Below are 25,169 nucleotides of genomic sequence, written 5' to 3'. Positions count from 1 at the left end.
TGAAGATCACTGTAAACCAGCCCTTCTCAACTCAGGGAGATATGGCACTCCCCCTCGCTCCAACAGGGGACATCTGACCATATCTGGACATGTTTTTGATGTCACACTGGGGGAGGGACACTACTGGCATCTAGTGGGTAGAGACCAGGGATGCTCCTACATATCCTGTAGGTCACAAGACAAACCCCCACAGCGAAGAATGAATGTGATGACCCCCGCGGCGAAGGGGTTGAGAAGCCTTGCTTCAATGAAAAATGCTCTAAGTTCATATAGAAGTGTCTTTCTGTAGTTACAAGATGAAGGTTATCAACTTTGTGCCTAATAATTAAGAGAGGAGAGGCCTTGCATATCCAGCAAATTTAAATTACCTGATAAGTTGGTATTTCATAAAATATTTGCTACTCCTTTTCATAATATCAATTGCTCCCTATCGAATGAAATTATTTCTTCTTTTTTTTTTTAATTTTTTTAATGTTTATTTATTTTTGAGACAGAGAGAGACAGAGCATGAACGGGGGAGGGGCAGAGAGAGAGGGAGACACAGAATTGGAAGCAGGCTCCAGGCTCTGAGCCATCAGCCCAGAACCCGACGCGGGGCTCAAACTCACGGACCGCGAGATCGTGACCTGAGCTGAAGTCGGACCCTTAACCGACTGAGCCACCCAGGCGCCCCGAAATTATTTCTTCTTAATACCCAATGTATTTGAACTCTGTGGACGGTGACACCACAGAAGAAAAATCCGGGAAAGAGTCATGAAGAGCTCGATTTGTCACTGTTTACATTTCTCTTTGCTCAGGAAGATGAGAGAGAGAATGAGCTAAATGCTTTGCTGGAATAAAATAAAACCCACACCCACAACATCAGATAATGCTGTGACAAGACATCACTCCCTTGAAACTCAGAAACACTCTCACCAAGAAACGTGGAAGCTCAGGGTTGCATAAATAAAAAGGAATTAAAAAAAAAAAAACTTATTCCAAAAAACAGTATCCTTAACAAAGGAACATCAGCTCTACATGAGAATTTTTAAAACACTCAGGTTGGAGTAGAACAGAAGCAGGAAGATATATTTAGACACAAATGCCATAACTGTTTTCCTTTGAAAACCACTCTCCCGAAAGTTCCCTAATTAGGCAAATTAAAGGGATTTTAAATGCCTTCTCATATCTGTTTATTAGTGTAGATTATTGTTTCTTTTTTGTTTGCAAATAGTACAAGACAAAACGGGTTTCATCAGTCAAGGATATTATTCAGGATAAAAACTAGCAGTTATTTGGGGGGGGGGGGGGGATGAAAATTTATACTTGCTTTTAAAACCCCTATCACCACCTACAGATGAGTTACGGAATAAGAACGGGAAGGGAGAGAGAGGAAAAAGACTCATGGAGACTTTGCCTTTAACATCTTTGAGCTGAATCCTTGATATTCATTATTAATGCGTTACGTTCGTAATGGTCATTACAATCAAAATTTATTTGCCCGATTATTCCCTTTTTGACCCATGGGTCACAGAGCATCTTATTTACAATTCCGGTTCAAAAGGAAATTGAAGAAGGGGAAGAACACAAAAATAGCCGCGTTGCTGTGTTGATGAACAAGGTGAGTTGGGCCTCTAAACCCCTGACCTCACTTTTGGGATTTGGTGCAAGAGAAATGCGTGTTCAAGGGAGGGCTGGGCAGAATGCCGGCCAAGTACGCAGCACTGGCTCTCATGTAGCCGCTTAGACGCCAGATAACGAGAAAAAAAAGACAGACGTGAGGGTTAATGAAAGCCTAATAAAATCTACTTCAAACCACGGCAGGGTAGGGTCAAGAGACCTCGGGAGAATCCCAAAGCGGACATGAGTGACAGTTGAAGTTAGCATCTTTCCCGGAAGGTCCCATTGCCTTACTTTGGTTGGCACCCAGCTCAAGAGCCCATCACACTGGCTCAGGGCACTCAGCTTGCAGAGCTGCTTCTCCAGCCTTCAAAACCATCTTAGCTGCTCCCGATGTCCCCCTCGGGCCCAGTCAAAGATGTCAAAGCAGACACAGGCTGAACATGCACGGAGAAGGAGGGGGAGGAGGGGGAGGAGGAAGAGGAGGGAGAGGAAATAACCAGAAAGCACCCATGAAAACGTGCATGGGAGAAAAGCAAGCCCATACTTCCACATGGAGTCTATTTTACTTTTAGATAAATAATTGGAAATATTATATAATACAGGCGACTGGGTGGCTCAGTCAGCTGGGCATCTGACTCTCGATTTCGGCTCAGGTCATGATCTCATGGTTTGTGAGTTCGAGCCCCACGTCAAGCTCCATGCTGACAGTGCAGACCCTGCTTGGCATTCTCTCTCTGCCCCTCCCTTGCTCGCATGCCCGTTCTCTCTCTAAATAAATAACTGAACTTAAAAAAAAAGAAAAATTATATAATAATAGCTAACTTTTATTGTTTACTACATGCCAAGTTCTTTCTAAATACTCAGCATATATTAACTCACTTAATCGCCACATCAGCTCTCTGTAGTTTGGACCACCATCACCCACTTTATGGATAAGGAAACTGAAGCATATATCCCTGGTTACAAGCTAGTAAATGACAGACCTGGAAAAAGATTCTGGATAGTCTGATTTATGAGCCCGTGCACGTCCTTCACTGTCTTACGTCGGCACTCACTTACCCAATACCTATACCGGATAGCTATTACCGCATTCTATATTTTATACAGAGACTGAGAAGTAGAAAGGCTGTGTGACCATCCCACAAGTGATGATGCAGTGAGAATCCAAGTGTCTAAGGCTGCTATTATGTTTTCCAGCAGGACTGATCATATTTAAGCAAACAACTTAACGAAAACACCCCTGGAACCAAGTCCTATTCAACAGATACATTAACATTATAAGTAAATAAACACACACACACACACACACACACACACACACACACAAATGAAGATAATATACCCTTTGTACCAGCGAGATTGTTCTCTAATTACTTTATGTACATGAATGCCTGAAATTGCACCGATAAGCCCCTTGAGTGCAGGAACATATATTTTGTTTGTAAATATCCTAGTATACTGACATGAAGTATGCCTGGCAATTACTAGTATAATGAGTCAATCAATCTATCAATCAACCCACATTTATTTGTTGAATGTCTACTATCAGAGGCATCAGAAGATGAAAGGTCATAAGAGAAATAGATTAACCTTAACTTCCATTTAATGGCAAATGGGGTAAAGTAAATACTTTAAAAATCAGGAATAGAAGCATACCCCCTTCTTCATTATCAAAAGAACTCAATTTTGTTGGGGGTGGCCAAGTACCCCTCCCCTCTCCCAGATTCCCTTATGGATAGAGGTGACCTTGGAAATCAGTGCTGGCTGATTGCTAATGAAAGCAAGAATCACAGGGCGGGGCTTCCAGGGGACCGTCTGGGGCAGGGGCTAGGGCCTCTGCCTTTCACTCTGCACTTGCTCCTTGTTTAACTTGCTAGAGCATAAACACAATGCCTGTTGGTGAAACCACGGTGACTGGAAGGAGCCCAGGTCCTCAGTGACTTCCTCAGGCACCAGCACCTGCTTTGGACGGCCCGCCCAGATTCTTTGTCCTGTGAGGACAACGCCAATGTCCTTTGTGTAAGCTGAAGAAACCAGGTCTCTCTTCCGTGCAGGTGAACTAAATCCTAACTGACGGGGATGGCTTACTGGGTCTGAACTTTCTGTCCTTTTCCTGGTTTTGAGGAGTACGTGTCTTCTGATTCCGCCTACATGATCACAGGTAGACATATGAGAAAAAGGGAAAGAAAAACCGAAAGGGGTACAACGCAGCATTACTAATTGTGCATTATGTAACTTTTACAGGTTTAGCTATTTGGGGAAAGTATCTGGAAAGAAAAACAGATTTGTTATAATTTTTTTTTCCTGCCATGTCCCCCCATCTGTTTATTTTTTACACCTCATTTTGATGAAATCACTGCTCATGCTATTTTCCTCCTAAGGTCTCTTCAATATGAGGTTTTGAATGATTTCCTACTTGGCTTCTCCAGTTGATTTTAATTTCCATTTTTTGCTCCAAAATAAACTCCTAGCATGACATACAGGATCTTCTAGACCATAGTGGGTTTGCAACATTACGTAGTGTATTCTTAGCGTTGATATCTTTATCACTCCTGAATGGTAGCTGTTCCACTCAAGTCTTCATAGAACTTCTAAGGAGGCCATTAAAAGACTGTTCAAAAGTATTGCTAAAGGAATCAGCATGCTCTTTCCGATGTTCAAATAGTCTTCTGCTCACCGCCCAGCCCTAATAACCTCAAATAGCAAAGGAAAAAATATTTAAGTCAAGCTCAGTACTTGTTAAAATATTATATATATTTTCAACTTCACAGAAGTTAAAAAATTAGAAACATAAAGGTAACGTTAAAAAAAACTTTACGAAGTTAATGTCAATATATCCCCAGGTAAACTCTATATCTCAGGTAAAAACACCATCTCACTGTACTTAAGTGCCTCATTGTTGAGAGAAAACTTGGCTTGAGATTAGGAATTTATCAGAATGACTGCTTTATTTACCGCCAACGTGAGTCCTCCCCAGCTTTCAATTAGTCCGTCAACCTAACTTTGAACTTGGTCATAGGAAAAAATAGTCCAACATAGACGTAGTAAATGAAGAAGCAAACTCAGAAAAACTTGCCTGGTCTTTATTCAAGTTCCATAAACTCATAAATAACTAGGAGACAAAGTGTGGGGTGGACGAATTGCTCTGTGGTATGGGAAATTTATTCTCTCCGGCAGTCTCTGGCTACTCTTTGTACAGCCCCTAAGTACAGATGACTACACCACCCAGTTTTCTCCAAAACTCCCCTTTCCTCTACCTGTGTTCTTAGGCACTTCTTCCTCCTGGCTCTCCTCTCCCTTCTCCTCCCTGACTATACCCCGTGTGCTATTGCAGGACAATTCTGTGGGGGCAGTCGAGGAGAAACAAGGAAAATGTGGGGAAGGACAAAGGGGTAAACCTTCATTCTTCACTCCTTCTGTCCCTCATAGTTTCTTCCATGGCCTGCTGGGGGAGGGAAGAGAAGCCTTCTACCACACACAGCGCACAAGTCCTTCGTGGTCTGGTTCCTGCATTTTCAAATGTAGCGTAATTGCCTAAATGGACCAATTCCTCGAGGAACCGTACCCAGCTCAGCTGGAGCATCAGCCGGTGTGGGCTAGGCAGCCCCCTGACCTCTTAAGCTGTGCATTCTTCTCCTGCACTCTTTCCGCATTTCACACCTTTCTACACAGGGAGCAGCTTGAGAGCAAAAAACATCTTTCATCTATATTTCCAGGGCCTAGCAGCCTTGCTCAGTGACTGGCTCAAAAAACCAGTTGTTTAAAAAATATTTGTCGTAGCATGAACGCATAGCCCCAAGATTTTTCCAACTGCCTCCTCCCAGAGCCCCTGCTCTGGTCTCCACCCAGGTTTCCCCTCACCAAAGTAACTCTTACGTGGTGAAGAGGGAAGGTGAAGTGAATTGAGGTGTTTTCTTGAAATGGAAATGAAGCTACTTAGGTCCTTTTGCTAGGCTGAGATCCAGAATTATCACCCGTGTGAACCTGGGTCTCTAAATGTGGGGGGTGGGGGGGAGACGTAGTAGGGTGTCCCTGGAGAGGCTGACTTCCCTTAAATGGGTGGGGCTTTTTAAAAGAACAAAGGTGAAGATATGGTTATAGATAAAAACAGCCAACATGCAGTTAGCCTTTATTCTTTTAAGATGCTATTGTAAATATGTTACATCTATTGCCTCCTTTACTCCTTTAGTTAACTCTATGAGGTCTTAATGTTCTCCCTGAGTTAGAACTCAGGTACCTTTTCTTCAATCCGTTAATATCTACTCAACGAAGTATTACTAGGCATTGAGAAAAAAAAAAGCGTGTGTCTGTGGAATCTTAACAACAATAACAAAAAAGAAACAACTTAGAGAGAACAACAGATTGGTGGTTACCAGAGTCGTAGAGTGAGGGGTGGGGCGAATGGATGAAGGTAGTCAAAGGTACAAACATCCACTTATAAGATATGTACAGCCTGGGGACGTAAGGTACAACATGGGGACTACTGTATTGTATATTTGAAAGTTTCTAAGAGAGTAGATCTTAAAAGTCCTCATCACAAGAAAAAAATATTGATGTTAACCAAACATATTGCAGTGATCATTTCCCAATATACATATGTACGCCAAATCATCGTGTTGACCCCTAAAACTTACACAATGTTATGTGTCAGTTATATCTTAATAAAGCTGGTGGGGGGGGGGGGGGAATGGAACAGCTTCCAAAAGAAAAACATAGTAAGACCTCGGTTTGCAAGAATAATTCGTTCCAGAAACATGCTTGTAATCCAAAGCCCTTGTATATCAAAGCAAATTTCCCCATAAGAAATAATGGAAACTCAGATGATTCATCCCACACCCCAAAAATATTCATATAAAAATGGTTATAATGCTGTAATATAATACCAAATAATGAAGAAAATACAAAATTTAAAGAAAAATAAATTAATCTGAACTTACTTTTGAAAACCTTCGTGGCTGGTGGGAGGGAGACAAGAGAGAGGAGAGTTATTGTGTAGGACAACTTCCACTATCACTAACGGAATCATTGCTATCTGTTGGCTGAATGGAATCTTTTTTGTAGCACAGTATTAATAAACTTGTCATATACTATATTGAATGTAACTGGCAATAAGGAGCAGAAGAAAGGGTCTCTATCTGCAGGCAGCCTGACCTAGAATGAAGCAAGGCATTCCTAAGCTTACTCTTGTATGGACAAGCAAAGGACTGTATGTAGGTGCTTTGAAGTGACCAAAAATACCCTAGTGCTGGTTGTGGGCACCTCCCAACGTTCTGAAAAATCACTGATTTCAGCCAAACACTGTGGCCTGAGACCAAGCATCTGAGCATGGGAGACGATCACCCACAATCCTACAGACAGAGAGAGGCAGAGAGAAAGGGAGAGAGAACCATGGCCCAGTTGTGATCATGTGACATTTGACATCACGTACTGCTCGTATTGCAAATCATCGCTTGTCTATCAAGTTAAAATTTATGAGAAATGTTCGCTCCTTTTGCGGAACACTCACAGAACAAGATACTCACAATCCAAGGTTTTACTGTAAGTAAGTAAATGTGACAGGTACATAGGAGCATAGAGAAACGTGTATTCATTAGTAAGAATGCTAAGATAAAAAGTCTGTGCCCCTATAATCTACAGCCATACAAACATGTAATAAGGACTGAAAGGGAATGTCCAAAAATGAGAGCACTTAGGTTGGAATGATGGATAGTATCTTTTTTTATATGCTATTGCTATTGATAAAAGCTTGTAATATAGAAATGTACTTCCAATGAACTAGACATACGTTTCAATGAATATCAAGGCCAACACATATGAGACTCTATTAGAGAAATTTTTTTCTAATTTAAGTAGGCTTTTTTTTTAAGTAGGTTCCCAACATGGGGCTCAAATGCACAATCTTGAGATCAAGAGTTGTGACTCAGCCTGACTGACTGAGCCAGCCAGGCGCTCCTCTTAGAGCATTCTTTACTTTCCCGTCATCTTTTATTTTTAGTCTCTCCCTTTTCCCCCAAACCCCCAAGCAGAGTTCTCGCTTTAGACACTGAAAAGAGGGAAGAGAATCGACTTTCATTGAGTTGGTTAAGAAGACTGGGGCTTGGGGCAGTAACTTGGCCTCAGCCTTCGTCTCTCCATTAGCCCCCACCCTATTGACTAGGGACAACCGGTGTTGCCTCCGTCTTGTCTAAAATGGTACATAGAGGCGCCTGGGTGGCTCAGTTGGTTAAGCGTCCGACTTTGGCTCAGGTCATGATCTCACGGTCTATGAGTTCGAGCCCCGCGTCGGGCTCTGTGCTGACAGCTCAGAGCCTGGAGCCTGCTTCAGATTCTGTGTCTCCCTCTCTCTGACCCTCCCCCATTCATGCTCTGTCTCTCTCTGTCTCAAAAATAAATAAACATTTAAAAAATAATAATAAAAATTAAAAAAATAAAATGGTGCATAAATACAACTTCAAACCCTTCCTTCCAACCAAACCAGCACCCCTCAGCCCTCCTATAAGGAAATTCTGGAGTCACCAGCAGCAGAATGTTGACTGTATAGCAGGCCCCAGGAGGAGGCTTTTTCCTCCATGGAACAGAGGAGAGAAGAGAGAATCTTGGGTCTGAAACAACCAGGGTGGCAGTGAAAGAGGAAATAAAAAAGGTCTTGGCAGAAAGTCAGTGAGAGATGACTCTAAAGCTGATGAGGATAAAGAGTGGTCTCAACTCAAAGGTTTGTGCTGGAAGGTTGGCCTCCCCGTACCTCCTGGCCCCAAGGCCATCCACCCCCAGAAACACATACTCCAGATTGTCCTGCCAAATAGGGATCCTACCTCACCAACCTTGACTGGCTCAGAAGTGTGAGAATCCCTGACCCCCAAACTGGGCTGGAAGGGAGGTCCAGGGAGGGTCAGGCCAAGGCTCCCAGGGAGGATCAGTTCCCAGCTCTCCAAGACAGAGGAAACTTTCTGAGGGAACTCCTTCTCAGCCCTGCTCATCTCCTTCCGTGGGTCAGGCAGGTTGCAAAGTTCATGGGTTTCTGTGGGCTGGGCAGACCAGCCTTGTCTAGGTCTTTAGGCAACTTGCTCAACTGTTTCTATGGGAAAATCCATGCTAAACGTTGAAGAACCAACTACAAATGAGCCTTTGGAACTCACTTGCCCCTAACTGGACCCTGTCCACACAATCAACGTGAGTGAGGAATTTGTTGGTCATTGCCCACAGGCTTTTGCCAGATGGTTAATTTTTATTGCCATGGCTCGTTTTCTCGCCATACTCTTTCCCAGCAAATAATTGCTTAAACAGAAATTTATTTTTTTAATTCAGATTTTAAAAATAGATAAATAAGACACTACAGATACAGTTAAATCCTCCCAAAACTCCTCCTTGATTTTGTTGCCTATCCTTATTCTTCAGGTGGGACCATTTCCCTGAATTTGGTCTTTCTCATTCTATGCATGATTCGATAGCTTCACTACATATGTACGTACCCATCAGTAACATATAGGTTTGTTTGCATATTTTCAGACTGGATGCAAATGGCGCTCTGGACTTGCATCTCTGTTACTTAGTTTTTGCTCAACATTGTTTTTGAGATTTATTCATATTAACATGGCCCTAGTGAATTTATTTTTTTATTGATTATTGTTTTTTTAATTTACATCCAAGTTAGTTAGCGTATAGTCCAATAACGATGTCAGGAGTGGAATCCAGTGATTCGTCCCCTATGTATATAACACCCTGTGCTCATGCCAACAAGTGTCTTCCCCTTACCCATTTAGCCTATACCCCCACCCACAACCCCTCCAGCAACCCTCAGTTTGTTCTCTATATTGAAGAGTCTCTTATGTTTTGTCACCGTCCATGTTTTTATATTATTTTTTCTTCCTTTCCCTTCTGTTCATCTGTTTGGTATCTTAAATTCCACATGTGAGTGAAGTCATAGGATATTTGTCTTTGACTGACTAACTTCACTTAGCATAATACACTCTAGTTCTATCCACATTTAATACTCCATTGTATGTATGTGTGTGTGTATGTGTGTGTATATATATATATGTATGTGTATATATATATATATATATATACACATACATATATATATATATATATATATATATACATATATATATATATATATGCCACATCTTCTTTCTCCATTCATCTGTCAATGGACATTTGGGCTCTTTCCATACTTTAGCTATTGTCAATAGTGCTGCTATAAACACTGGGGTGCATAAATTTTTTTTAAGAGTGGGGGGGAGCATGATCAGGGGAGGGGCAGAGAGAAAGAGAGAGAGAGAGAGGATCCCAGGCAGGCTCCACACTGTCAGCACAGAGCCTGACACAGGGCTTGAATTCACAAACCATGAGATCTTGACCTGAGCCAAAATCAAGAGTAAGACACAACCAACCGAGCTACCCAAGCACCCCAATCTAGTGGATTTATCTTCAATTGTAGCATTCTATTATGTAAATACATCACATTACTATTATTAGAGTAGAGTTGACCCTTGAACAACCACGGGGGGTGCCCCGTACCATTGAAAATCTGTGGATACATTTGACTCCCCCAGAATGTAACTGCTAATAGCCTACCATGGACCGGAAGACTTACCTAACACAAACAGTAGATTAACACATATTTTGTATGTTACATGCATTATATACTGCATTCTTGCAATAAAGTAAGCTAGAGAAAAAAATGTTACCAAGAAAACCATAAGGAAGAGAAAATGCAGTTACAGTACTGTACCGTATTTATTGAAACAAATCTGCACATAAGTGGATCTGCACAGTCCAAAACCACACCAAAGGGCCAACCGTGTTCCATGTTCTATGCCCGTTCCTTTCACTGTGGTATTTAAGTGTAGTATTCTATTACATAAAGATACCATAGTCTGTCCCTCAGTTCTCAGAAGTGGAACAGCTGAGTGGTACAGCACGAACAGAGCAGATGATAACGTCCAATAGCGGTTGAGCAAGGAGCATCCCAGCAGTGGCTGGGACTTCCTGATGTTTCACAACCTCAGACACACCTGGTATTGCCAGACTCCTTCGTTTTTTGCCCACGTGATGGACATGACGTGCAACCTCATTTTGGGCACGATCTTTTTTCACAAATTGAAAAAGGATTTTTTTCAAAATTCTCTTTTAGGTCAGTGGTTCTCAAAGTGTGTTCCGGGAACCCTGAAAGGCACCTGAGACCCCGTCAGCCAGTCGTTGGGGCCACAACTATTTCCTAAGAGCACCAAGACGTTATTTGCCTCGTTCACTCCCAGTCTCTCACAAGTACACATGGAATTCTCCAGAGGCACCGTGACAGGCACAGATGCAGCAGACTGCGTGATCACCCAGCTGTCCTCTCTGAAGCCAGACATTAAGGAGGTTGGCAACAGTCTAAAGCAATGCCACTTTTCTAAGGACTTTTACCTTGGCAAAGATGATGATTTCTCATTTTTAAAAAATACGGTACCATAATGGGTTTGTTATCGTTCTTACATGAATTAATAAATACTTTAACTATTTTGGTATTAATTTCTAATGTAAACAAATATCACAAGATATACATATAAACAAAAGCTCTTTGAAGTCCTCAGTAATATTTAAGAGTGTCAAGGAGCCCTCCTGAGACCCAAAAATTGAGAAGTCGCTTGGATAGAGTACACACTTTTGTTCTCACTGCCCACTTAAAGTAATGCCAGCTGACTTTTAGAGGGTGCTTCCTGCCCCGGGCCGTCACGCTAAGTGCCTGAGGGCCACTTTTTCTTTGATCTCCTTGATACTCCTGTAAAGCAGCTACTGTCATTGGCCCCAGCGAGGGAGAGAGCGGGCTGAGGCTGTGGGTGATTGGGTGGTGTGCCTGAGGTCAGGCACGGGGTTGAAGCCCAGCCCCGTGGCCGGCCACCAGAGGCCCCCCGCCCTTCACCAGCCCAGCCTCTGTCCTCCTTCTGTACCCCTCCGGCTTTCTCCTCTTAATCATTCTCTGAGTCAACCATCTTGAAACTATCTACTCATCTTTGAATCATCCTCTCCTTTTCCCTTGAAATGAGGTGAATTCCCTTCCCAGGGCAGCAGAGGGGCGGGGGCTCCGAGGCCAGCTTCCTACAGCTGGAGCTGCATGCAGTGAGCATGGCCAGGCCCCAAGCTTCCGGGCAGGGGAGCCAGGAGACCAGGGAGATGCACAGGATGCAGGGCTGGAAACAGACCCCCTCCCCCCCAAGAGGGCGCTGCTAAAAAGGACAGCATTTGCAGGACGAGATCTGGAAGGCCAGATTGCCAAGGCCTCGGAATAGAAAGGTAGATCCTTTTCCTCTGGATTTCTCTGCTTCAGGCCCATAGGTGGAGAGGAAGTGTTAAAGCCAGACATCTGCCTCTTACTCATATCCATCTCTTAATCTCTCTTCCCACTCACTGACTTTCTTCATTCAGCAAATACAATGGTGTGATAAGTGGGTTGCGGCAGGGTAATAATAACAGCTGACATTTACTGGTGCGAAAGGACGCAGGTGCCTGGAAATGGGGCTGGAGAAGAAAATGAGAGCCAGCTCCTGAAGGAATGAGATTTTACAAGGAAAGTTTAATCAAAGGAGCAATCTGTTCGGATTTGCTCTTTACAAAGATCCTCTGGCTGCAGAGTGGAGAATGGATTGCAGAAGAGCGAAGCAGAGGCAGAAAATAACGGTGCCTGGAATCGGCATAGGACTAGTAGGGACGGATGAAGTCAAGTGATGGAGGGGCGGCCAGAAGCAAAGATGTGAATGGCTTCTGGTATGCCTCAGATTATTGCCATAGCCTCCTAACTGGATTGCTCACCACCAGGAGTCTTTTCCTTCCAATTAACCCTGAATATCACCACCAGATTAACCTTCCTTATATACGACTTATCACTATAGGAGTCCTAAACACACTACTGATTAAATGCATTTGCTCTAGAGCCAAGTAGCCTGGGTTCAAATCCTATGTCAACCACTTTCCTGTGCCCAAGTTTCCTCACTTAAAAAATGAGACACTGAAAAGAGTGTTTACATCACAGGGTTGCTATGGGTCAATGTATTACAAGAGTACTTATACCATTATCTATATACAAGAATCTTCAATTAAAACATTTAAACTATATAGCATTTGTGTACTTAGAAACCTTCAATAGAAAACCTTCTATTTCCATTTGCTAAAATTCTGCGGCCTCCCTCTCCAGAGCCTTCATAATCCAGGCTCACCACATTACCCAGCCTCATTAGATTCTGTTCCCCAAATGCGTCCATAAATACACCAGACACAGCACCTTTGTGCCTTCATCATGCTGTTTCCCTCATTTCAAATGCCTTTATTTTCCCCATCTCCCCTCCCCAATTCTTCTGTCCCTTAAATGCTCATCACCACTTGTAGAAAAATGACTCCAAATGCAATGACTGGTGACCATACCTGTGTAATCATTTTGCTCCAAGCAGGACAGCATGGCGTTCCTCCCAGGAGGCTATCACCCCAAATAACTCACAAAGCCACTCACGCTCATACTTGTCACTGCTTTCTAAATGCTAAGTACTCACAGAAGGCCCAGAGCATAAACTTGTCTTTCTCATGCTTCGTGGAGCACCATGGATGCCCTCAGAAGCCCATAAATAAAAAATAACTTTGGTATGAGTTAAGTTTTCATCAGGACCATCAGCTATGAAATATTTAAAGGCTCTCTTGGGTTATTAAACCAAACCAATGTTGTGTGTTAAACAGAGACGGGACCAAAAATATATGAATTAATTGACCAAAATATATTTTAAGGGAAGCAAAGACTTAGCCTAAACAGGACTTCATAATGCATATGTGCCCTTCTACACTTCATGTCTTTTTGTTTTTATGGCTTTATTGAGAAATGATTGACAAACAAGAGACTGACTGCCCAATATTAAAGTGTGCAGTTTGATAAATCTCATGTTCTCTTAACCACAAAGCTTTGTAACAACCAGCATTTGTATCAGACTACTTGAAACTGCCTTCTATTTTCAAACATGATCCTGAAATGATAGAACCCAAGTTTGCCTACAATGGAGGCTCTCTGCACCTGTTAGTTACTAGAAATTCCTCTTGGTTGGGAAAATATGTTCCAGAATGTGAAGCTCAGAAACCAAAAGGATTTCTTTTTCACTGACAAATTAGAGCTTTGCATTTTCAAACCAGGACATTGGAGGCACTTGATTTGTTCTTGGCTTGGAAATAAAAGATTGTCTCCAAATTGGGGCCCTCCTTAACTATAATCTCTCTATAGATTGCACTCAGTTCAATAGAAGGAGCTTGTTGAGAGACAGAGGAGAACTTCTCTGAGTGTTTTCGGAGAGGTTCACACTGAGAGAATGCCGACCGGTGGATCCTGGCAAATGTTTACTTTTTATTGCTTCGCTTATTCAACCAACATTTACTGAGCCCCTGCTTTCTGCTGCTGGGTAGCCCTGCCCCATCAGCGGTTTAGAAACTACTGTGAGACATAAGACACAAATTTCCAGTCCTCACAGTGATCCAGCAGGCAACTGTATCCACCTTCCCAGATTCTTAACTTCTCAATATTTTTTCCATGGAATATTCTGTCTGGAACTGAAGTCTTTCCCCGAGTTCTAGCCAGCTTAGGGTAAGCCCCAACTGTCAATGACTTTCTCAAAAAAAAAAAAAAAAAGGCTCCTATTTCCCAAGCCCACAGCTGCCGGCTAATGTCCGGTTGGGAATGGACTCATCACCCAAAGTGGCCCGACCACTGGGTCACCTTGGGCACCTGTCAAAATTACAGATTCTTCGGCCCCAACCCAACCCGATTTGAATCAGCAGTTCTGGGGGAAGGGAGGATTTCCAGACGAGGAAACTGAGGCTCAAAGAGACTAAATCATAGACTGACATCCATACGTGTGAGTACAGAGCCAAGAAAAGACCCCAGATTTGTTCAGTCCCACTGCCTTGATGCTGTAATTAGACACAGGAGGGGGTGTGGAGCCATGTTTGCTGCAGCCCCACCCCCCGTCTTGAGTCACAGCCTCCTTATTCCATTTCCCAGAGTCATACATTTCCTCAGCCTCTTCAGAATGTAATCCCGGGTCACGAACTCAAAAGCCCACAATAGACACAGGGAAGGACTAGAACAGATTGTGGTGGTGTGAGTGCAGCATCGGAGGAAGGCAAGGAGTCTGGGAAACCAAAGAGTCCTTCCATGTCCAAGTAGACACCTGCTACTCACCAACCAGCTGTCTCCCAGTGAGAACGTGGGCCCAACAAGATCCAGATTTTCAGGTGAAATCTCAAAATGCCACTCCCCTGGTGGCCTTAACGCTGTATAACACTCTGTCTCAGAGACTCGAGAGAGAAAATCTGTGGTTGGTCTTGAAGAAGCAAGTCGCTGTGCTGTGAACTGCCTGTGGAGGGGGCTACAGGGCAGGGAACTACAGGCAGTCTCTAGGAAGTGAGGGTCTCAGGCCTAGGTCCAAGGAACCGAATTCTGCCAACAAACCCTGTAAGCTTGGACAAAGATCCAAAATTCCAGAAAAGAATGCAGCGCAGCCAGCATTTTGCTTGGACTTTTGTGAGACCTTAGGCAGAGGACCCAGCTAAGCCATGCCCTGACTCTTAACTTACAGAAGCTGCAAGATGATAAATGTGTGTTATTTTAAGCTACAAAGTTGTGGTCATTCTTACAGAGCAATAGAAAACCAATACACTCTCTGAGGTCTGCTCTTCTCAGACAGGGCTTCAAACTCCAGAGGTTCCTTCTCCCCATCTGCCACCGACATTTCCATCCTTAACCACCCGAGTCTCAGCTGGCTGCCAAGAGAGAAATTAATTGGACAAACTGATTTGCCATTTATGACTTATCTCCCCCTGCTAGGGAGTCTTTGCATTTTGAAAGAGAGGGCTTGGAGAGACACTGGCTAAATCAAAGGTATGATTGACTCAAAATGATAGAATTTCAGAAAATCACTACAGAAAAGTAGAAGTAATTTGGTGCCTGGAGATTGTCCCAATGGACCTCAAGCCACACCATTGTCTTTACCTAGCAATAAAGTCAGCCCAGCCAAAAACACTCTACACTTGGAACGGGAGCCAGGAGCCACCTAATTAGGAAGACTTATTAGGGAAAGTCTCCATTTTCCTCTTTGTTACATAGGAGCCAAGACTGCCCCTGACTGCCTCAAAAGGTTGTTGTTGCACTGTTAGTGGGAATGCAAACTGGTGCAGCCGCTCTGGAAAACAGTGTGGAGTTTCCTCAAAAAATTAAAAATAGATCTACCCTACGACCCAGCAAGAGCACTGCTAGGAATTTGCCCAAGGGATACAGAAGTGCTGATGCATAGGGGCGCTTGCACCCCCAATGTTTATAGCAGCACTTTCCACAATAGCCAAATTATGGAAAGAGCCTAAATGTCCATCAACTGGTGAATGGATAAAAAAATTGTGGTTTATATACACAATGGAATACTACATGGCAATGAGAAAAAATGAAATATGGCCTTTTGTAGCCACGTGGATGGAACTGGAGAGTGTGATGCTAAGTGAAATAAGTCATACAGAGAAAGACAGATACTATATGTTTTCACTCTTATGTGGATCCTGAGAAACTTGACAGGAACCCATGGGGGAGGGGAAAGGAAAAAAAAAAAGTTAGAGAGGGAGGGAGCCAAACCATAAGAGACTCTTAAAAACTGAGAATACACTGAGGGTTGATGGGGGGCGGGAGGGCGGGGAGGGTGGGTGATGGGCATTGAGGAGGGCACCTGTTGGGATGAGCACTGGGTGTTATATGGAAACCAATTTGACAATAAATTTCATATTAAAATAAATAAATAAATAAATAAATAAATAAATAAGGTCATTGTGACGATCATACCAGTTGATGTGTGCATGTAAGGTAATGGAAAATACATATTGGTCTCTGCCCCCCAATTATTGGCACAGAGCTCCTTTGTAACTTCCTAGGTGATAGGGATGTCTTGTGTTCTAATAAGGTGAATCTGGGTGGGCTCCTGGATATCTCCTGGATGAAACGAAGTCACAGGAGAGACTAGGCCATGATTAGAAGCTTGGAATTTTCAGCTCCACACCCCCCACCCTCCATTCTCTTGAGGAGGGAGAAGGGCTAGAAATGTAGCTAATCACTGATCATGTCTCATGAAATCATCATGAAATCCCCATGTAATGGGGTTCAGGCAGCTTCGAGGCCAGTGAACACATCCATGTGCTGGAGGGTGACACACCCCAACTCCATGGGGACAGAAGCTTGGGACCCTCCCCGACCTTACCTTATGTATCTCTTCACCCGGCTCTTCACCTGTTTCCTTCATCAGATCCTTCAATAAACTGCTAAGCATAAGTGTTTCCCTGAGTTCTGTGAACCGCTCTAGTAAAACTAATCAAACCTGAGGAAGAGGCCATAAGAACTTCAATAGTCAATTGGATAGAAGTTGTGGGTAGCCTGGGGACCTACAATCTGCGTTTCCTGACCGAACTGTTGACCTGTGGGATCTGACCCTAATTCCAGGTAAGTAATATCAGAATTAAGTCGAACTGTAGAACACCCACTGGTGTCAGATAATTGCTTGGTGGGGGTCACATATCTGGTGATCGATGTGTCAGAGGCATTGCAAATGTGATAGGCACGTAACAGTAAAGGAAAACACAGGGAGGAAAAGACTGAATTTTTCTACTCAATGTGAAATCACTCTGTAAGTAAAGAAATATACTCATAAAAACAAAATGAAGTGATATGGCAACCACAGGTCACTTAAGCCAAAAAGATCCCGGTGCACACATTATGATTTCAGCCTTGCAGCTTCACTACTGACCTTACTCCGTCTATTGTCAGACCTTTGTTTCCTGGCCACCTCTCAGTTTCAGCCGGAGGCTCCCAGCATCCATGCAGCCAACAAAGGCCAGGGAGAACTGAGATGACACTCACCTTACACCCCAGCATGTGCTAATCAGGGAGGAAGAGGCCTTTGGGAAGGTCACGCAGATGTCTGCAGAGTCCCCTGACACCAGACCAAAAACAGCCCATCAGAGTCCCCAGGCTCCAAAAATGAAATCACCCCTAGAGGTAGCGAGAGCCCGAGTCCTTCAGACCCAAACAGTCAGGGCCCTGAGACCTCTACAACTCTCTCTCATCAGCAGGGATTCACTGTAGCCAAATCCCCATTTCAAATGGCAGGAGCAAGCGACCACATTTCTCTGATGTCTATGTGGCTTAGCGCGAAACCCACATTAGGCAAGGTGTTTTATTGTATTCAAATGGATAAGAAAAAGAGTGGGAAGGAAGGACAGATGATGATTTATCCTCTTTATAGTCAAACAGACAGAAAAAAACAAAAACAAAAACACATGAGCAGAAATAAGCCATTCCTGTTTTAAAGCCAGGGGTGGAAGTCAAGGATCACACAACTGATTGGAAGAGGCAAAAACCCCTCATCCCTCACCTAAATTATTAAATTGTAGAATTTAGTAAGGATAGGAACAATAACAGTAATTCTAAAACCAGCCATGACAATACTAAACATTTACTGAGCTCAACATGTGCCTGGCCCGGTGTTGAATGGTTTCCATGCATGCTCTCTCTCAATCCTCACCACAGCCCTGAAGGAAAGCCACCATTATTGCTTTTATTTAACTGATGAAGAGGGGCGCTTGGGTGGTGCAGTCGGTTAAGTGTCTGATTCTTGTTTTCAGCTCAGGTCATGATCTCATGGTTTGTGAGTTCGAGGTTCGAGCCCCACGTCGAGCTCTGTACTGACAGTGCGGAACCTGCTTGGGATTCTCTTCCTCTCTCTCTCCCTCTCTCTCTCTCTCTCTCTCTCTGCCCCTCCCCTGCTTTCTCTCTGTGTCAAAATAAATAAAATAAAACTTTTTAAAAAATAAATCATTAAAAAAAATAAATAATTGATGAAGAAACCAAAGCTTGGTGAAGTTAGACAATTATACAAGGTCATATACAACTAACAAACAGTAAAGCTGGCTCTTGAAGCGGGCTAGGTCTGCCTCCAGAGCCTGGGCTCTTCCCCATTATGCCATCTTGCCCCCCCAAAATGGATGGGCACAACTCTGCCCCCTTGACCACAAATCTGCTCCTGCCTCTCCCACCCTTGTTCTCCCAAGAGCCTTGTCAGATGTGCCTGGAGAAAGGATTCCCTGCACAGTTCCCCGAACCTCACGATGACCTTCCCTTCTTCAGAGAAAAGGCAAGAAGCCCCACACGATACCTGTTAATATTAACAGTAGCATCAACACCATTGGTACTTGTTCCTCTCCAGAAATGAAACATACCGTTTTCAGAAAGTGAGAATCTTCTTTATTGGAGGCAATCTAGATAACTCAGCTTCGCCCACAACTTGGTGCCAATAGACAAATGGATATAGTCTTGGCAACTGAGGAAGGAATTGTTGGCTTTGCCTGGAACACTTTCCCTGCATGGCCAGGACTTGACCCAAAAGCAATAATACCTTTTTATATTGTTGAGGTACTTTGCAAAACTAGATTTGGTTGTGTCATCTTCTTTAAAGACTTAAAATTAGTAAGTAAGAGACAATTGAGGGCTAATAGGTTTATAGTAGCATCGAAGAAAGAAGCATAGGTTAAAAAAGTATCCAACGTTCGCAACCTGAAATTAACAGTGCATTGGAAGAATGTCAAGTTTAGGCAGAAATGAGAGCAAAAACCATAGGCGCCATAGTAGCCTCTGTGTGGCAGAGTAGATGATCATTAAATGGACATATGGTACCCAAAAAGGTCAGCGTTCACTTGAGGTTGCTTTCTCAGTGTTGCTGTTCCACAGAACAGATCTAGTCCTTCGTGTTACAGGGAGTTTCCAGGATTATAGTGGGGACGTGTCTCTAATTATAAAGAGGAAAGGGAAGAAGTCAAGGATGAAAGATTAGAAGGAAGACTGAGGGGAAAAGGAAAGAAGGAGAAAAAAGAGGAAAAGCAAAAAACGTGGACTGCAAGTGAAACCCAGAGGGGACAATTCAAGTCTGTATCACGACAATAAAAAGATTTTCAAATTTCCAAGTATGAAACTTCATGAAACGTAGGTATTAAAAAAATATAAAACCAAAAAAAATCAGATAGCATATTGGAACTCTTGGTATCAGAATCTAACCTGTAATTCAGAAAATAATAATCGCAATGTCTAATGCCACAGGAAGGAGTGGAAGGTCATGGTAAGAGGGAATATTAGTTTGAATGATATCTGTACTATATAGGTAAACTAAATAGCAGTTTTCCAATTTTCGGTTTTCATAATAATAGCTATCATTTTTTAAGTGCCTTGTGTACCCATCTCTTTGCTAAACACTATTTTTAATACTCTATTTGATTTCATCTTCCCAACAGGTGTACCAGATAACTATAATCATCCTCATTCATGTGTGAGAAAATGGAAAATGAGAGAGGGTACGTTCCTCAAAGATGCCCAGCCAGTAAGAGGCAGAGCTGCTCCTGAGGGCCAGCCCTGTGTGACCGGACTACTCTCAAACCTGCCCGGTCATAAGCGTCACCACCCCACCACCAGCATCCATAACAACACCTACTGAGCAGTTTACATGGAGGGTCACCTCTAACCCCCACCATAACTCCTTGAGGTGGTAGCTATTGTCGCTCCCACTTTACAGAACGGGAAACTGAGTCTCAGTTTAATAATGATTTAATAATGCCCATGTTCACCTAGCTAGTAAGGTGCTAGGGTTAGGATATGAACTCAGACAAGCTGACTTCATATGCCAAACCACTGCATGCTTCAATATTCCATACATTTCAGAAATATGAGACTTTCCAACGTACTTACACAAATAATACGGAACTAGCGTCTCAATGAATGTGAATGAGTGGCTTGCCCTTTTGCACTCTGAACATGAGAATTAGCATTGAAATCAGATCAAATTCAGTTACAAGTCACCTAACGCAGGGACCCGTCAGTTGTATTTTATTTCCAGTTTCTCATTTTGGTAGAAAATGCTATAACGAGTTCATTGCGATAAATCACATTAATAGCCTATCGGAGTTAGACATTCAAAAAAGGAGCTGATGGCGAGTCTTACTATCTTTCTAAAGCAACAGTACATGAACAAATTCAAAGCAATATTCTAAACAGAAGACAGTGAAGAAGGTGTCTGGAAACCCTTCCCTACTACAGGCTTTGAGGTGTATGTATGTTTGTGGACACAAACAACCTGGGCCAGTAGGTCTCGGTAAATGATTGGGACTTCAGCCATATTTGTCTGGCAATGAGCAGGAAAATTAACAAACTCTGAAGAGTTCAGCTTCTTCCTTTTCCACTCTCTTCCTGCAGCTACACTTTCACAATACATTGACCAAGTTGTAGGTGTTTATCTATCTAATGACCGAGAGGTACTCTAGAACGCACACATTTTATGAAACGTGGCTCAGTCAGGAGGAGACAGGCTATGCTGCATTAAAACGTGAGCCAGTGACTTCGCCCAGGAAAGTTACATTTCTTGTTCCCACAGAGTGCTATGTCAACTGAACAACTCCCCAGAGTACCCGTCCTTCTTTGGGGACACAGTCATCCAGGCTGCTTCACTATCTCGGCACCTGGCCTGCAAGCTCACAGCAGCACCGGGAGCGGAAAAAACAGAGCGACAGTATCCCACACAGGCTCTGACCAGCACATCTGCTACTCTGCTGACAGTTCAAGGGCCAGCATTTGACTCACGGGTGAGAGGGCCCGGAAACGTAAGGAAGCACACGCATGCCTAGCGGGGAATAAATGTCTGACACCGAGCATCATATACACGTTTTTGAATTATTACTACCACTGTCGCTGCTGTCACTACGAATACCATTTATTTATTAAAACCGAAGTTTGTTTCATTCATTTTTTTTTTAAAGAACATATTTGGGGTCTTCTTAATTCCACTAAGATCATTTTGCTTCATTAATTTTGCTTCTGTATTTAAACGTCTGCAAACTCGTCCGTTCTTCGGGATTTTGTTGTTGTTGTTTCTTTTGTATCTTTTTAAGCTGGGTACTTGATGTTCAATCTTTCTTGTTTTCTAATAACCTTCAGGCGAGAAATTTCTCTCTGAATGCCACGTGGGCTGCTTTCTACGGTTTTGATACCTGCTACTTTCCTTGGGGTTTCATTCTAAATATTTTGCGATTTTACCCTGACTCCCTTTTTTTTTTAATTTAAAAAAAAATTTTTTTTAACGTTTATTTATTTTTGAGACAGAGAGAGACAGAGCGTGAATAGGGGAGGGTCAGAGAGAGGGAGACACAGAATCCGAAACAGGCTCCAGGCTCTGAGCTGTCAGCACAGAGCCCGACGCGGGGCTCGAACTCACGGACTGTGAGATCGTGACCTGAGTCGAAGTCGGACGCTTAAGCGACTGAGCCACCCAGGCGCCCCCTGACTCCCTCTTTTATCCAAAAACCGAATTACTTAGGAATGTGCTTTAATTCCCAAATGTATAGATTTTGAGTGACTCTCTTGTTAATTTATAATCATATTACACTGTAATTAAATGACATGATACCACCTATATGATAATAAAAGACAAGGGGTGCCGGGGTGGCTCAGTCGGTTAAGCGCCCGACTTTGGCTCACAATTCATGAGTTCGGGCCCCACGTCAGGCTCTCTGCTGTTGGTGCAGAGCCTGCTTTGGATCCTCTGTCTCCCTCTCTCTCTGTCCCTCTCCTGCTCTCTCTCTCGCTCTCTCTCTCTCTCTCTCTGTTTCTCTCTCAAAAATAAATAAGGATTTAAAAAAATATTTAACATGTAATTTCTTTTGTAGCCCATTAGGGCTCTATTTATCTCACTCTCTAAAACAAGGTAAATAATTCCATTGGGAGCTTTTACCAAAAAACCTATAGCCCAATGGTTGTTCAGACTACTGGGTCCGAATCTCCAGGGGCAGGGCTAGGCATTGTATTTTCACCTGCCCCTTCACATCCACCACAGCAATCACATACACCACCGGTTGAAAACCTCTGCTCCAATGATTTTGTAGATCTGGAGTTTGAGGAACTGGGAGATTAGGAAAAGATTGCAGGAAGAGCAGACTGGGTTGTAGTAGAAATGAACAATTCTTCCTGGTCATATTAAGTAACTGTATCTGTTCAGCACTGTATCTCCCTTATTGCACACACAGTGCCTGGCACAGAAAAGGCACCAAGAAACATGGATGATTAGATCAATCACGTTGCCTATGCAACTATGAGCATTACATAATGATAGCTAATAGTGTGTAGAACAGAAATAAACTTTATTTCATCCTCTGAAATACCAATCACTTGTGAGAAGGTGTGACAACATTTCCGTTACTTTTGTATCTTCTCCCCAAGCACAATGTTGAGCACACAGCAAACACTTCATAAATACGTCTTAAATGTAATTTATAAACACATGCCGGAATAAATTATCACAAACTCGGTGGCTTAAGAGAACGGAAATTGATTATCTCAGAGTTCGGGAAGTCAGAAGTTCCAAATGGGTCTCCCTGGACTAACCAAGGTGTCAGCAAGGCTACATTTCTTTCTGGAGACTCTAGAAAAGAATCTATTTTTCTCCCCTTTTCCACTTCCAGAGGCTGCACATGCCTTAGCTTGTGGCTCCCTTCCATCTTCAAAGTCATCCGTGGGAGGCCTTCCTCACAGTGCCATTTCCCTGTTTCTGAGTTTTGTTTTGTTTTGTGTGTGTTTTGTTTTGGGGTTTTTTTTTGTTTGTTTGTTTGGTTTTTTTTTTTTTGCCTCTGCCTTGCCCTGTAAAGGAATCCCATGATTACATTGGCCCACCAGATAATCCAGCATAATCTCATTATTTTAAGGCCAGCTGATGACCAAGTTTCATTCCATCTGCAGCCTCCATTCCTCTTGCCATGTAGTGAAACATACACACCATGTCTGGGCAGGAATACCTTTGCAGGGGGCCCTTATTTGGTCTACCACAACATGTAAAACAAAACAAAACACCCAGGAAGAACAGAGGAAGAAATACTGGGCAAGAAGTGAATGGCCAAAATGGAGTGGTAACATTAATAACAATAATAAGTAACAAGATTCTGGAACAAAGCAAAAAAAATTCTCTAGTCAATGCTACTAACTAAATTTCAAGGGAGCACTGGGAGCACACACATGCACACACACTCACGAAGCCACTAATATCCTGGTTAACTGATGCCGCAGCTGGGATATAACCATTTCCTAATTAGACAAACTGAGCAAGAAATGAGTGACATTTTGTTATATATAGAACTTTTGCAGAAAAAGTTCCCAAATTCCTTTCTTCCTGGAGACAGACTATTTTCTTGCCCCCTCCATTCCAGCTCACCTCTAGCATTTCTGGAAATTTTCTAGGAGGATGGATAAAAGTCTCAATACTTGCTTACCTGCCTTAACCCATCACTGTGCAAGGATGGCCAGTGACTGTCCCCGCGTACTCACGAAATGGAGCACCACCGCCCTGGTTTACAGGCGAAGTCTGGTCAGCATCACCCCCTCGTGCAGAGAGGCAGAGAAATCATTCTCTGTGGTTACCCAACCAATTTGCTGGTTGAAACTTCTCGGCTAAAACTCCATGGAAACCAGTTGTTTGGACAGTGATGTTCCCCAGAGATTTTAGAATCAACGTTTTCATCATTCGAAACCTACATATTGGGAAATCTCTCCAAAATATTGTGCAACAAGAACAATGGTACTGAATCAATACTGCGTGAAAAGATACAACAGCAAAAAACAAATCCTTCATCTCCACGCCTTGGAAAGAGCACTCCAAACGTGATTGCGACAATTCTTTCTGGCTGTGAACCTCCGTTCTCTTCCTGTTCCACAGAGTCGGTAAAATACCAGTATTCTTTTGCATGTTTGGGACATTTAAAAAAAAAGGTTTTGGGTTGTTGTTTCTGCTGTGTTGTTTTTGTTGCCGTCTGTGGTCCCCCTTCTGGTTTGAGCTGGCAGTGTGGCTTCCTTGAGTGGCTTCCTTCCCCTTGTCATTTGTGGAAATAGTGACTAGGATACCAAGCTAGTTAGAACTGTAAGCAAAGTGAGATTGGACAGGCTAAAAAAGCTGTCTCTTACAAGTACGTGAGATTTCAGCCCAAGCTGGAGTGACATCGCACACACGACTGCCCATTCCAGCTGGAATTTGTGACTCTTTGACACCTATTTGGCTACTTAGAAGCTATTTTTACCTCTTTTCTATTTTTGCTCTGAATAGGTTAGTGTGAATTAGTTATGTTTTGGCAAGATGAAATATTGCTGTATTTTTTCAATGTGCCAAAGTCCCGAAATGGGATGAAAGTTCCTTGGTTCTGGGACCAGACCAGGGCGGGGGGGAGCCCCTTTCAATGTTTATGACAACTTGATATAAAACCAGTGTAAATATCCATTAATAGAATACGTAAGTGTGGTTCATCTGTATGATGATGTGGCTATGGACTGTGTATACCACATACACATACGCTGACTGGAAAATATATTTATTGTCATATTGTTTTGTTAGGGGAGGAGGGAGCTTGTGGATAGAAAAATGTTTCCCTCTTTGTCCCCCAGCAGACAGTCCTGAGATGTAGTTCATAAGCCCCTCGGGAGGTGCCAGCAGGTCAGTAATGCA

General features: G+C 43.0%; 1 long non-coding RNA gene across 2 annotated transcripts in view; it reads right to left on the bottom strand.

Moving 5' to 3' along the window:
- Nucleotides 1-24,919, bottom strand: part of LOC132671860 (uncharacterized) — a 46,816-nt gene extending 21,897 nt beyond the window's left edge. For both annotated transcript variants that reach the window (XR_009607282.3, XR_009607283.3), the window contains exon 1: nt 23,947-24,919. This is a non-coding gene — a long non-coding RNA (uncharacterized LOC132671860). The remainder of the gene's footprint in view (nt 1-23,946) is intronic.
- Between the last annotated feature and the right edge of the window lie 250 nt (nt 24,920-25,169).

This window comes from Panthera onca, chromosome C1 (genome assembly GCF_046562875.1).
Source record: "Panthera onca isolate mPanOnc1 chromosome C1, mPanOnc1 haplotype 2, whole genome shotgun sequence".
Taxonomy (NCBI): Eukaryota; Metazoa; Chordata; class Mammalia; order Carnivora; family Felidae; genus Panthera; species Panthera onca.
This window is presented reverse-complemented; position numbering and strand designations above follow the sequence as displayed.